General features: G+C 43.6%; 1 long non-coding RNA gene across 1 annotated transcript; it reads left to right on the top strand.

The window, feature by feature from the left end:
• Window positions 1-328: 328 nt before the first annotated feature.
• LOC139377407 (uncharacterized) lies at window positions 329-11212 on the top strand. The gene is made up of 3 exons (XR_011628003.1): window positions 329-401; window positions 8065-8186; window positions 10308-11212. It is a non-coding gene; the product is annotated as an uncharacterized lncRNA (long non-coding RNA).
• The last annotated feature ends 2232 nt before the right edge of the window (window positions 11213-13444 follow it).

Here is a 13444-nt window from a genome sequence, read left to right on the forward strand (position 1 = left end):
GGGTGTCAGGGGAACTGTATGGAGTAAAAAGTACATTATTTTCTTCAGGAATGTAGTGAAGTGATAGTACAAGTTGTTAAAAATGTAAATAGTAAAGTAAAGTACAGATACCACAAAAAAACTACTTAAGTAGTACTTGAAAGTATTTTTACTTAAGTACTTTACACAACTGGCTTTTGGTTTTATTAAATTATTGCCACCGGGACCCGCCACTATAACTGCTAAACTGCTTTCTGACGGTACTCTACTGCATGATTGTAGCGGGTTTACTAATGTGTTTTTTCTAGTAGCTATGTTGACTATGAGACAACAATGTAGGCTGTGTGTAGCGGTTTGCAGTATGATTGTTTGGCTTGGAAAGTTTTATTTGCCTGCTCAAGGTCCGCAAGCGAAGGGAAAAGGTGAGATGAGGAGAGCGAGAAGGAATTATACTGTGTATACTAGCGAAGTGAGCAAAGTGATCAGGTTTTTTATGTGGCTGCAATGAAAGTGAACTTTGTTTGTGTGTGATCGGGGTGTATTCAATCCGCCGATTCTGCTGAAAAACGTATTTCTTAAACGGAAGCAAACGGAACAAAACGGGGATAAACATAACTGAAAATGTTCAATAGAAACTCTAATTTGCAACTGTTGGACTAATGATTACACCCTAGATCAGCTAGAGTGCAAGGCGGTATCGAATGTGTCAATGTCTGTCACTTTGATTACTCAAAATTCTTTCGACCTGTGCACCTACGTTGTAAACGTTCATTCATCGGCTAGGTTGTAGCAACCTCATGATGGGTACAGGGAAAATTTGTGCATTAACCTATCGATGTTACATTGAGCTGGGTGAATGGAATATGAATGACAGTCATCCAATATGCTGTAATAGGAATGAGGCCATGCTCATGAAATATAAATAATCAATTTTAAACGGCACCGACCGCCAGTGATGTCTGTCTGTGGTGTGTGTGTGTGTGTGTGTGTGTGTGTGTGTGTGTGTGTGTGTGTGTGTGTGTGTGTGTGTGTGTGTGTGTGTGTGTGTGTGTGTGTGTGTGTGTGTGTGTGTGTGTGTGTGTGTGTATGTGTCTGTCTGTGGTGTGCGTGCGTGCGTGTGATGTGTTCTGCTGGGTAATAGTATGCTTGTCCCAAATGTATTCCTCTCTCGCACACTTATCTGATCTTGCCCTAAGTCATGCCTCTCTACAGCTCCCACTGGAGGCTCAGCCCCCCCACACACACACATGGAGAAAGAGGGGGCCCAGTTTAAAGACTGTTCTCTTTTTAAGAAGTTGTCAAACCGGTTCTCCCCAGTCCACTCTGCAGAGAGACGAGGCATTGTCCAAGGATTGTGTTGTGCCTGAGAGGAACAGACAAAATAGTTAGGCAAAGAGAGTCTGAAAAGATCAAAGACATTAAGTGTGGCCTCAAACTATACACACACACACACACACACACAGACACAGACTGACACACACCTCCAGCAATACAGCTGAGACTTGTGGGTTTTTTAAACCTTAGGATGCAGGTCATATCTGACAGACAGAGCTACAACTTTACTTCACTTGCATTCTATTCTATTCTTTTTCATTTAGGCAGTTGGAGAAAAGCTTTGACAGGAAGAAGCATGTAAAAGATGGAAGATGAAAGTTAATATGCCTAGTTTCAGCGATTTAAAGTATCTGTCCAGTGTTGTAGATTTTAGATTACCTAAAATGAATTACAATATGAATTAAATAGATGTCCTTCCAAATTTTTTAAATTAATTCAAATTAAGCAGCTTTTCTCTTGGTCGTGCTCTTGGCCTGTTAGGAAACAACAGAGTGGTTTGGGCGTGTACTGGTAACAAAATATATATTTGACAGCTCAGCCAATGAGATGCACATACAGCTAGATATTGAAATTAGTTCCCAAGTGAAGGCACTGGGGCAGACTGCCTGAGCATGGCTGCACCAAGTCAAATAGTATGGATGGATTCAGGACGCACGATGGAACTACTTGAGCACTTTACTATAACAGCATAACACTGCCTTCAGAAAGTATTTATACCCCTTGACTTATTCCACATATTGTTGTATTACAGCCTGAATTCAAAATGGATTAATACGTTTTTTTCTTCACCCATCTACAGTACACACAATAACCCATAATGGCCAAGTGAAAACATGTTTGTAGACATTTTTGCACATTTATTGAAAATGAAATCCAGAAATATTTAATTGACATAAGTATTCACACCCCCGAGTCAATACATGCTAGAATTACCTTTAGCAGCGATTACAGCTGCGGTTTCCTTCCTCTCTGGCAACTGAGTTAGGAAGGACGCCTGTATCTTTGTAGTGACTGGGTTTATTGATACACCATCCAAATTGTAATTTATAACTTCACCATGCTCAAAGGGATTCAATGTCTGCTTGTTCTATTTTTACCCATCTACCAATAGCTGCTCTTCTTTGCGAGGCATTGGAAAACCTCCCTGGTCTTTGTGGATAAATCTGTGTTTGAAATTCACTGCTCGACTGAGGGACCTTACAGATAATTGTATGTATAGAGTACAGAGATGAGGTCATTCAAAAATCATGTTAAACACTATTATTGCACACAGAGTGAGTACATGCAATTTATTCAGCACATTCTTGTCCTGAACGTATTTAGGCGTGCCATACATTTTTTATTCGTAAACATTTCTAAAAACATAATTCCACTTTGATATTAATGGGTATTGGGTGTAGGCCATTGACACAAAATCTCAATTTAGTACATTTTTTATTCCGTCTGTAACACATCAAAATGTGGAAAAAGACTAGGGGTGTGAATACTTTCTGAAGGCACTGTAAATGCAGACTACTTCACTAGCGTGAGTTGTTTCTGAACTTTGCTTTGTCACTATATTCCGAATTTCTGTGTTGTTAGCTGCATAACTAGCTAGCTAGCTAGCTACTGCTGCTACCTACTGTATATCAGTCAACAACTTAACAAGGTTTCTCTTGACATAACACTTTTAGCTAGGCTAGAAACCAAAGGGTTTCAAATAGAAGGGAATGGCGAGATGGCTGTTGTCTGGAGGATCTGACTTGTTTTGTTGTTGGTTAGCCAGCTAGCCGCAATAGCTAATGTTAAAATGCTAACGTTAGCTGACTGCTTCCAAACAGCCAGCAGGCCACTCTTACAAATCACATATTTTGAAATAGAAATAACTGGCAAAATAGTTGTTGCATAGGCTTAGTCTTAATTGCTAACACCAGCTGTGGATTGATTGGCTTGCTAGCTAGCTTGATTGTGTGTAGTGAGTGTGCACTCCTGGGCCTGAGTCTCCTCTAGTCTCGAGAAGGATCCTTCTTCCCACCTGAGAATTTGTAAAAAAGTAAAAAGCTGATGGACCAATCACATTCGGGCCTGTTTTGGCAGAAGAGGATGATGTCATTATCCAAGCAAATTTCATGTGTTTTCTTAAAAGGTTTGTTTCAAAAACAAGTCTGAGATGGGGTTTTACTGAGTTTCTTCTCTAATTAATGCTCTGGCCACAACAAGTAAAGGACGAGTCAACAACATTATTTAGTTATGCGCAAACAGAATATGAGCTTTTAACTGGACAGTTACTTTAAGACAGGATCTTCCCTTCATTCTGGTCAGGCGATTCTACTTTACACGCAGCCCTACACATACATGCGCACAAAAACACACACAGACGCACACACACACACTGCCTGCATTCCTGAGGGTTAACTGTACATTAGCATCATGTGACAGTGAGAAATGTGCCTCAACGAGCACCAATTAGGCCCCGGTGTGTGTGTGTGCGTGCATGTGCGTGTGTGTGCCTATGCGCATATGTGTTTGTGTGTGGCTGAACATATGTGTGTGTATATGATATTTGTTTCCTCATCCACATACTTCCTTACTTGCTGTGTCCCCAACCCTTCTTAAATCTATCACTATGACTTGTTTTGCCAGGCGTAAATCTTCTCTGTCTCTAACCACACCCTGTAATAACCCCAGCCTCCTGTCTTAACACTAGAACCACTGCTCATGAATTTAATTGTTTTATTACTCTGCTATTTTTTAAGTCATGCCCCCTCCTTGACTTTTCCTATATAAGTCTACATAACACACTGCCGTTGCTAGAATTGTAATATCAAAAACAGAACTGGAGTTATCAACAGTTTAAGGAGGGCATGTACTTTTTTGAATGGTTTTGCTCATCCTTCTGACAGTAGAGCCTGCTCCGCTCCTTCTCCTGACAGTAGAGCCTGCTCCGCTCCTTCTCCTGGCAGTAGAGCCTGCTCCGCTCCTTCTCCTGGCAGTAGAGCCTGCTCCGCTCCTTCTCCTGACAGTAGAGCCTGCTCCGCTCCTTCTCCTGACAGTAGAGCCTGCTCCGCTCCTTCTCCTGACAGTAGAGCCTGCTCCGCTCCTTCTCCTCACAGTAGAGCCTGCTCCGCTCCTTCTCCTGGCAGTAGAGCCTGCTCCGCTCCTTCTCCTGACAGTAGAGCCTGCTCCGCTCCTTCTCCTGACAGTAGAGCCTGCTCCGCTCCTTCTCCTGACAGTAGAGCCTGCTCCGCTCCTTCTCCTGACAGTAGAGCCTGCTCCGCTCCTTCTCCTGACAGTAGAGCCTGCTCCGCTCCTTCTCCTGACATTAAAGTGCTGTGCCCAGTTGATAATCCCCCCCGATAATTGTCTCAAAACTGAACCTAAACTAGAGGCCTACCGAAATAAATGTCACACATATAACAACAGATGAGATAAATTAACTTGATGAGTGACTTGATGAGTGAGCGGAGGCGAATGATGCACAATTCTGTAATCCCCAATTGTGAATGAAGAACAGCAGTCCAAGTTTTATCAGCCTACACTAGTCTACTTGGAGCACACAGTGAGAGCGTGTGTAATTGACTAAATCTGAACGAAAACGGCACAGATGGTGGGGAAGAAATTAATCAGGACCTTTCTGATGATTATTCTTCTGATTCTGAGCCACAGCCTACACCTTCGAGGCCTATTGCACAAAAAAAGCTGAACCGGGCTACCACCATTTACATTTTTAAAATTGAACCTTTATTTAACTAGGCAAGTCAGTTTAAGAACAAATTCTTATTTACAATGACTTCCTACATCGGCCAAACCCGGACAACGCTAGGCCAATTGTGCGCCACCCTATGGGGCTCCCAATCACGGTCGGTTGTGATAACGCTGGATTCGAACCAGGGTGTCTGTAGTGACACCTCCAGCACTGAGATGCAGTGCCTTATACCTCTGAGGCACTCGGCACCAAATGAAGCAGTGAGACAGGAGCGAGGACGGGACAGCACCTTTTGGATAGAACAAGTCGGTGACAATGGTACAGGCTGATTATCAGCACAAAATGTTTGGGATAGCCTAGCCTACCTTTCTTTGGAGAAACCATGTCACGCGATCGTTTGTACAGAGCAGGAAACACTGACAATAATTGACTGCTGTCATATCGACACAGTGCATTCGGAAAGTATTCAGATGTAATGTATTAAAAATAAAAAACATAAATATTACATTTACATAAGTATTCAGACCCTTTACTCAGTACTTTGTTGTAGCACCTTTGGCAGTGACTACAGCCTTGAGTCTTCTTGGGTATGACGCTAAAAGCTTGGCATACCTGTATTTGGGGAGTTTCTTCCAATCTTCTCTGCAAGTTCTGCAAGTTCTGCCAGGTTGGATGGGGAGCGTCGCTGCCCAGCTATTTTCAGGTCTCTCCAGAGACGTTTGATCGGGTTCAAGTCTGGGCCACTCAAGGACATTCAGAGACTCGTCCCGAAGCCACTCCTGCGTTGTCTTGGCTGTGTGCTTAGGGTCATTCTCCTGTTGGAAGGTGAACATTCGCCCCAGTCTGAGGTCCTGAACGCTATGGAGCACGTTTTCATCTTTCCTTCAATCCTGACTAGTCTCCCATTCCCTGCCACTGAAAAACATCCCCACAGCATGATGCTGCCACCACCATGCTTCATCGTAGAGATATTGCCGGGTTTCCTCCAGACATGATGCTGCCACCACCATGCTTCACCATAGAGATGTTGCCGGGTTTCCTCCAGACATGATGCTGCCACCACCATGCTTCACCGTAGGGATGTTGCCGGGTTTCCTCCAGACATGATGCTGCCACCACCATGCTTCAACGTAGAGATGTTGCCGGGTTTCCTCCAGACATGATGCTGCCACCACCATGCTTCAACGTAGAGATGTTGCCGGGTTTCCTCCAGACATGATGCTGCCACCACCATGCTTCAACGTAGAGATGTTGCCGGGTTTCCTCCAGACATAACATTTGGCATTCAGGCAAAAGAGTTCAATCCTGGTTTCATCAGACCAGAGAATCTTTTTTGTCATGGTTTGAGAGTCCTTTAGGTGCCTTTTGGCAAACTCCAAGCAGGCTGTCATGTGCCTTTTACTGAGGAATGGCTTCCGTCTGGCCACTCTACCATAAAGGCCTGATTGGTGGAGTGCTGCAGAGATTGTTGTCCTTCTGGAAGGTTCTCCCATCTCCACAGAGGAACTATGGAGCTCTGTCAGAGTTACCATTGGGTTCTTGGTCACCCCAGTGACCAAGGCCCTTCTCCCCCGATTGCTCAGTTTGGCTGGGCAGCCAGCTCTAGGAAGTTCCAAACTTCTTCCATTTAAGAATGACGGAGGCCACCGTTCTTGGAGACCTTCAACTCTGCAGACATTTTTTGGTACCCTTCCACAGATCTGTGCCTCGACACAATCCTCCCTCGGAGCTCTACGGATAATTCCTTTGACCACACACAACCAAATAATTATTTTTGCGATATATGAAATGTATTAATTACACTGTTAGAATGCTGCAGTCAGAATGACTGTTCATTAGCTTGAAGGGGGTCAAATAAAAGTGTTTTAATCACATGCTTCGTAAACAAGTAAACAAGGTGCAGACTAACAGTGAAACACTTACTTACGGGCCCTTCCCAACAATGTAGAGAGAAAGAAAATAGAGAAATAATGAAAAGTAAAACATGTAATAATAAAAGTAATAATAGATACCCAATGAGAAAATGATAAGTTCTAGTATTAAAGCCCACATGCAGTCTTTTTTATTTTATTATTATTTACTTATTTTAAAATAATTGTGAAAATGCTATGCTATGTCTGATAAATCACTGTGTGTGTATATTTCATTAAAATTACTCCAAATTTTATTTCCCTGAGCCTCCTTTTGCTATTGAAATGTGGGCGTGTTGATACACATTTGTATATATTTAAATTCACAAACCTTATTGGCGGATAGGGTCATTTAGACTCTAGAGCCTACCCCGCTTACCCCTTAAAAGTAAGAAGATACATATGCAAATAAAAGATGGTCATTGGTCAGAATAATCCGATCAGATTGTTATGGCATCATCTTGGCCAAAAACTCCATCCCACCTGAACAGGCTGAAATTACAGGATTTATTTTCAAACAGCTCTTACACAAAAAATAGCATTATCATCATTTTCACAATTTCCGAGTGTTATATTGACCTCATAATGTAGAAACAGGAAAACACGTTTTTGACAGCAGTGCCACTTTAAGGAACTTACAGTAACTTACTTTCACTGAGTTTACTAATGACAATGCTCTCACTTCAAATGATCCCATGAAAAAGCCCGTGGTCTGGACACACCCCTTAGAGACGGGCTCTTTGCAGGCTAAATGTTATGGGTAGCAACAGTCAACCTGATTCCGCTGGTCTCCTCTTCATACACACACACACAAACACATGTTCACACAAACACACACACACTGGTCACCTCCTCATGTTTTTACAGGTAATGACCTGGATGCTCCCCTTGGCTGTGACTGTGCATGTGTGCCTTCCTGGAGCGAGTGTGTGTGTGTGAATGTGTTCTGACAGAGGGATGAGTGAATGTGTGTCGGTTGACTTGTCAGACCCTCACACCTGCCTCAACTTGCCCACAGGTTCTGCACTCTTAACATAGTCAGGTCAGGGAGGTGTGTTCTCGCTATGGTATGTTCTGACTTGGATGGAGAGCTTATCCCATCAACCGCCACACCCTACATCCTGTCTACAGCCTGTCTACATCTCTCTCTCTCAGGTTTTTAATCTGTACCTTCCCGCACAAGTCCCTTGGAATGTCCAGACACTGCCACGACCAAGGATTCCACGGGTCACCATGGAGACCAAGGATTCCTGAGGTCTAGGGCAGGGCAGTCCCAGGTAGGTGTGATTTCACAGGTTGACTAACACATACTCAGACACACATAAATCCTATGCACACTTGAACTGTGAGTGTCTGGTATATGTATTGTCTGCAACATTTGCTGATGAGTAGAGAACGATCTCTATCTCGAACGGACGGGGGGGATGGACAAGCTAATCCCAAGCAGACGGTCACACATGATGTTCATATCACCTGCATTCCTCACACCGCCTACCATGTGGGAGTGTGTGCGTTTCCGCATGTGAGCATATGTGGGTTTTTTTTACACTTAATCCTCCTTGTCCCCATTTGAACGAAAAGACTGTAGAGTTAAGTTAACCTGGTCCCACGGAAAGATAATGTATATAACTAACATCGTCCTAAATGCACAGTAACACAGCCTTTCCGCGTATTGTGGAACTGCTGTTGGTGAGCCGTTATAACTTCTCAAGGGTTGCGCTATTGTTCTTCGATGGACTGTGATGTTATGCCTTTCATAGACTCCTGTTATGTCTGTACCCTTACACAAGGCCATTGTGTTCTGGAACTGTTGCTTGTATCAAGTAACTGTTGTGTAAACAATATGATTGTATTATCACCTCCCACTCTATAAGGGACATGTAACCATTTATGCTTTGAGTTCTTCACCTATGAAATCAGAGATAGATCTCCCCCGCATAAATGGCCTCTGCCTTAATGTTTGGATCGAGTTTGCCACAGTAGAACATTGCATTTGAATTGGAATGTCTGTTCTATTTGGTCCTAATTCTATAGCTGGTGCCCCTCCATGTAGGGAGAACTGTGTGCCTCGTCCTGCCCAGAGCAGCTGTGTCTGCCCACTGAGACGGGGAACTTCCTCTGTTAATCCTCCCCCTGTCATTTGGAGCTTAGACACACGTGTCCAGGGTCTGTCATATGGATCATATGGAGCTTAGGCATGCAGTATGCAGAATGCCCAGAGCTTATGCACAACTGTACATTCATTCCAGGGTGTGAGAACAACATATGCTTACCCATACTACCGAGTGGGCCAGTGGAGTCGATGATGAGCTCATAACAACATGGTTGTACCCCAAGGTTGTGACCCAACTAAGGACAAAATCATAACCTAGTACTAGACTGTGACCCTAGACGAACTGGTCCTGACCCACCTTGAGTAAACACTTCTCCACACTTGAGCAATGACTGGCACGCCCCAAAGTTCTTGTGAATCTCTGGATCCTCGACTTCCTGGTGGGCCGCCCCCAGGTGGTGAGGGTAGGCAACAACACATCCACCACGTTGACCATCCTCCTGTACTCCCTGTTCACCCACGACTGCTTGGCCGCGCACGACTCCAACACCATCATTAAGTTTGCCGATGACACAACGGTGGTAGGTGGCCTGATCACCGACGATGATAAGACAGCCTATAGGGAGGAGGTCAGAGACCTGTCAGTGTGTTGCCAGGACAACAGCCCCTCCCTCAACGTCAGCAAATCAAAGGAGGTGATCATGGAATACAGGAAAAGGAGGGGCAAGTACGCCTCCATTCACATCGACAGGGCTGAAGTGGAGTGGGTCGGGAGCATCGACTAAATCAGTGTCCACATCGCTGAGGATCTGGGACCAAAAGGCTCCAGAACAGCTTCTACACCCAAGCCATAAGACTCGTGAACAGTTCATCAAATGGCCACACAGACTATTTGTATTGACTGCCTTTTATATTTTGCACTGACTCTCTTACACTGGCTCTATGCGAACTCACTACCCACACATGCTACACTGACACTCCAACACACCCACACTCACACAGACGCACTTTCCCACTCTTCACATACACTGCTGCTACCCTGTTTATTACCTATCCTGATTGCCGAGTCACCTTTTACCCCTACCCACATGTACAATTACCTCAACTACCTCGTACCCCTGCATATTGAATCAGTGCTGGTACTCCTTGTACATAGTCTCGTTGTTGTTACTTTGTGTTACTATCTCCTTTTTTATTCCTTACTTTCTAACTCTGCATGGTTGGGGAAGGGCTCGTAAAGTCAGCATTTCACAGTAAAGTCTACACCTGTTGTATTCGGAGTGTGTGACAAATTAAAGGTGATTTGAATCTCACAATGTGTGTTTGTCCTTCCCTTGGTTTACAGCCCCCTGAAACATGAAGAAAAAGGGGCCAGAGAGAAAACAGCACAGAGGAGAGAATCTGTTCCAACATGCAGAGCGAGAGAAAAACAGAGAGAAAGAAAGAATTCCACTAATCGCAATCCAAAACCTCACCCCGCCCCTCCTTTACCCTGCAGTTACTCCTCCCTCTCCCTCCCAAAACCCACCCTAACCCTTCCCTATTTCTCCCCAGAAAAATCAACGTTCCTCCCTCAGGTCATCCCAGCCAAACCCAACCCTACTCCTCCCTGTCCATCTCACCCTTTCTCTCTCACCTCTCTCCCCCTCACAGGTCGACACAAACACACAATTCTCCTCAAACACGATGGCTGAGCTTTGGCTCCTGGCCTCACCAGAGACGCATCATGTTGACGGGTTTATTCCCCTGGCGGGCCAGTGATTCTGAGCGCAACACCGTAGTGCTGCGTGTCACAGTCCAAACCTCGATCCACAAGTCTGCCAGATGCAGCACAGCAACCTTTTTATTTACCTAACTTATTCACAGGAACTGACTGTACAGGGACACGACTATTACTCTCTGAGAAATACAGCGAAGTAGAAAACCCCACCCTGTTGTCTTATCCAAACGAGATAACATACCGCACATTACTGAGGAAAACAGTTGACCAGAAGAAAATGTTGGAAATGAAAACGTTGTGGTGTGTGTTCTCCCCAAAAACCACATACTATGTTAAAGTTTGCCAAATTGTTCTGTTAAGGAAGTTTGTTTTTATTGTTGTGCTGTATGGTGTGTGATCTGAGGTAACATCTAGAATGGTGTGATGGTATGTACTGTCTATGCAGGTGTTATTGTGTGGCATAATATGTCCGTGTGATGTATCTGTATGCTGTATGTTTTTAGTTACATTTGCTGTGCTTGTAAAATTGAATTATTGAACCTCACATGACAGATTTATTGAATGTTGTGAAAACCAAGAAACAAATTGTTTAAAAAAAATACAAATAAAATAAAAAAATATGTTTGTTTTACACTGTTTCAACAAGCTTTACAAAATCTGACAAGGTAGGAAAAAAACATTAGTTGAGACAGGCAATGCTGAAACATCAGCAACATCTGATGTGTCTTAATATTATTTACACACTCATTCACTATACTTGTGCATCCTATATTTTCAGCAGAAGGGAACTCTGCTTCTCCTTAAGCCAGGCACTGCTTAGGTAATGTCATAATCTGATCTAAAGAATCCCAGATAACTGAGCATGGACCAGATTCCTACGATATAGAGATGAGTGAACCTGCACAGCGAGAACAAACAAGCAGAATAACTCCTTTATTTGATCCGGTCTTTCCCACAGGAAGAACACACCTATGTAGCTGGCACACTGACAGGAGCATAAGAACACACACACACACGCACTCATGACTGGCACACCAGAAGTGAATTGGTCAAATATTTATCTGCAGTAAGCCTGGGTACAATTCCCTCAAAGTGGAGCTAATGTACACAACATACTACACTCTCGGGATACTGTAAGGGTTGTCCATAGCAAGTCAAAGCAAAACTCTCACATCACATTCAGCTCACGTTCTCATTTGATAAAATATTGAATAGCAAATGAATGATCAATAGCATCATCCTCTGTGAGGTCTGACTGTACGACACTAGAGTAAAGGTTTATGCATCAGTGCTGACACATTTCCTGTTTTCCACACCTTAAACCGCCAAATTACTGTGTCATAGTCATCACTATCTTGCAGTGTGTGTTTTTTAATTTTACCTTTATTTAACTAGGCAAGTCAGTTAAGAACACATTCTTTATATATATATATATATATATATATATATTTTAAACCTTGGGACAACTGAGTCATGGATTGTGTATGTGTGCCATTCAGAGGGTGAATGGGCAAGATCAAATATTAAGTGCCTTTGAACAGGGTATGATAGTAGGTGCCAGGCGCACCGGTTTGTGTCAAGAACTGCAGCGCTGCTGAGGTTTTCACACTCAACAGTTTCCCATGTGTATGAAGAATGGTCCACCACCCAAAGGACATCCAGCCAACTTGACACAACTGTGAGAAGCATTGCAGTCAACATGGACCAGAATCCCTGTGGAACGCTTTCGACACCTTGTAGAGTCCATGGCCCGACTAATTGAGGCTGTTCTGTGGGGCAAAGGGAGGGGGGTGCAACTCAATATTAGGAAGGTCTACTTAATGTTTTGTACACTCAGTGTATATGTATGTGTATGGTAAGATGATCCCTGATCTGTTATTCAGCACTACAGTAAGCTCTGGTTGGATAGTCTCTGAACACACTTCTAATGCTTTATCAAAGCCACCTGGGACCAGAACAGAGAACAGAAGGATGAAGGATGCACCCACAGCCTCTCAACTATTCCAGGAATTTTCCCTGCAATAGATTCTTGGTGTTTCTGGGTAACTGTAAAGTTTGATTTGAAACATACGTTTGGCTTACACAACTTTGCTTTGATAATATAGTGGCAGTAAACTTCATGTTTGTGTTTCTTTTCCTAAACAACACACTGTAGCGACTAAGGGAACAGCCAGAGCTAGGTTTGAACCAGTGGCCCTGTGGAAATATGGTGAGTGCACGACCACATGCCAAGATCCTGACATGTTGGTAGAAGCTGTGGCACACACCCAGTTGTCAATGTCACTTCTTCACACTCAGTGGACTGAGCATAAATAGCAGTGCAGTGCCATCTACTGGCCAGTTACATGCCTTAACAGGTACAGTAGTCCTACACGCAGCCCCATGACTCAACACTGATGTGAAGGCAATGACCTGGAACTAGACAGGTGATGATCAATTCCTGGTGGGCATCCACCTTGTTGCTTTCACTGTGTTTACAGATCAAGGCAGATGAAGAAGAGGAAGCAACTTTAGACTATTGAGATGCAGCCCAGCCTAGTCTATGCCACACTTTCTGTTGCTGTTGTTGATCATGATTTACACACAGAGTGTACAAAACATTAAGAACACCTGCTTTTTCCATGACATAGACTGACCAGGTGAATCCAGGTGAAAGCTATGATCCCTTAATGATGTCACTTGTTAAATCCACTTCAATCAGTCTAGATGAAGGAGAGGAAACAGGTTAAAGAAGGATTTTTAAGCTTTGAGACATTGTGTAT

This window comes from Oncorhynchus clarkii, chromosome 20, assembly GCF_045791955.1.
Source record: "Oncorhynchus clarkii lewisi isolate Uvic-CL-2024 chromosome 20, UVic_Ocla_1.0, whole genome shotgun sequence".
NCBI classification, from domain to species: Eukaryota; Metazoa; Chordata; class Actinopteri; order Salmoniformes; family Salmonidae; genus Oncorhynchus; species Oncorhynchus clarkii.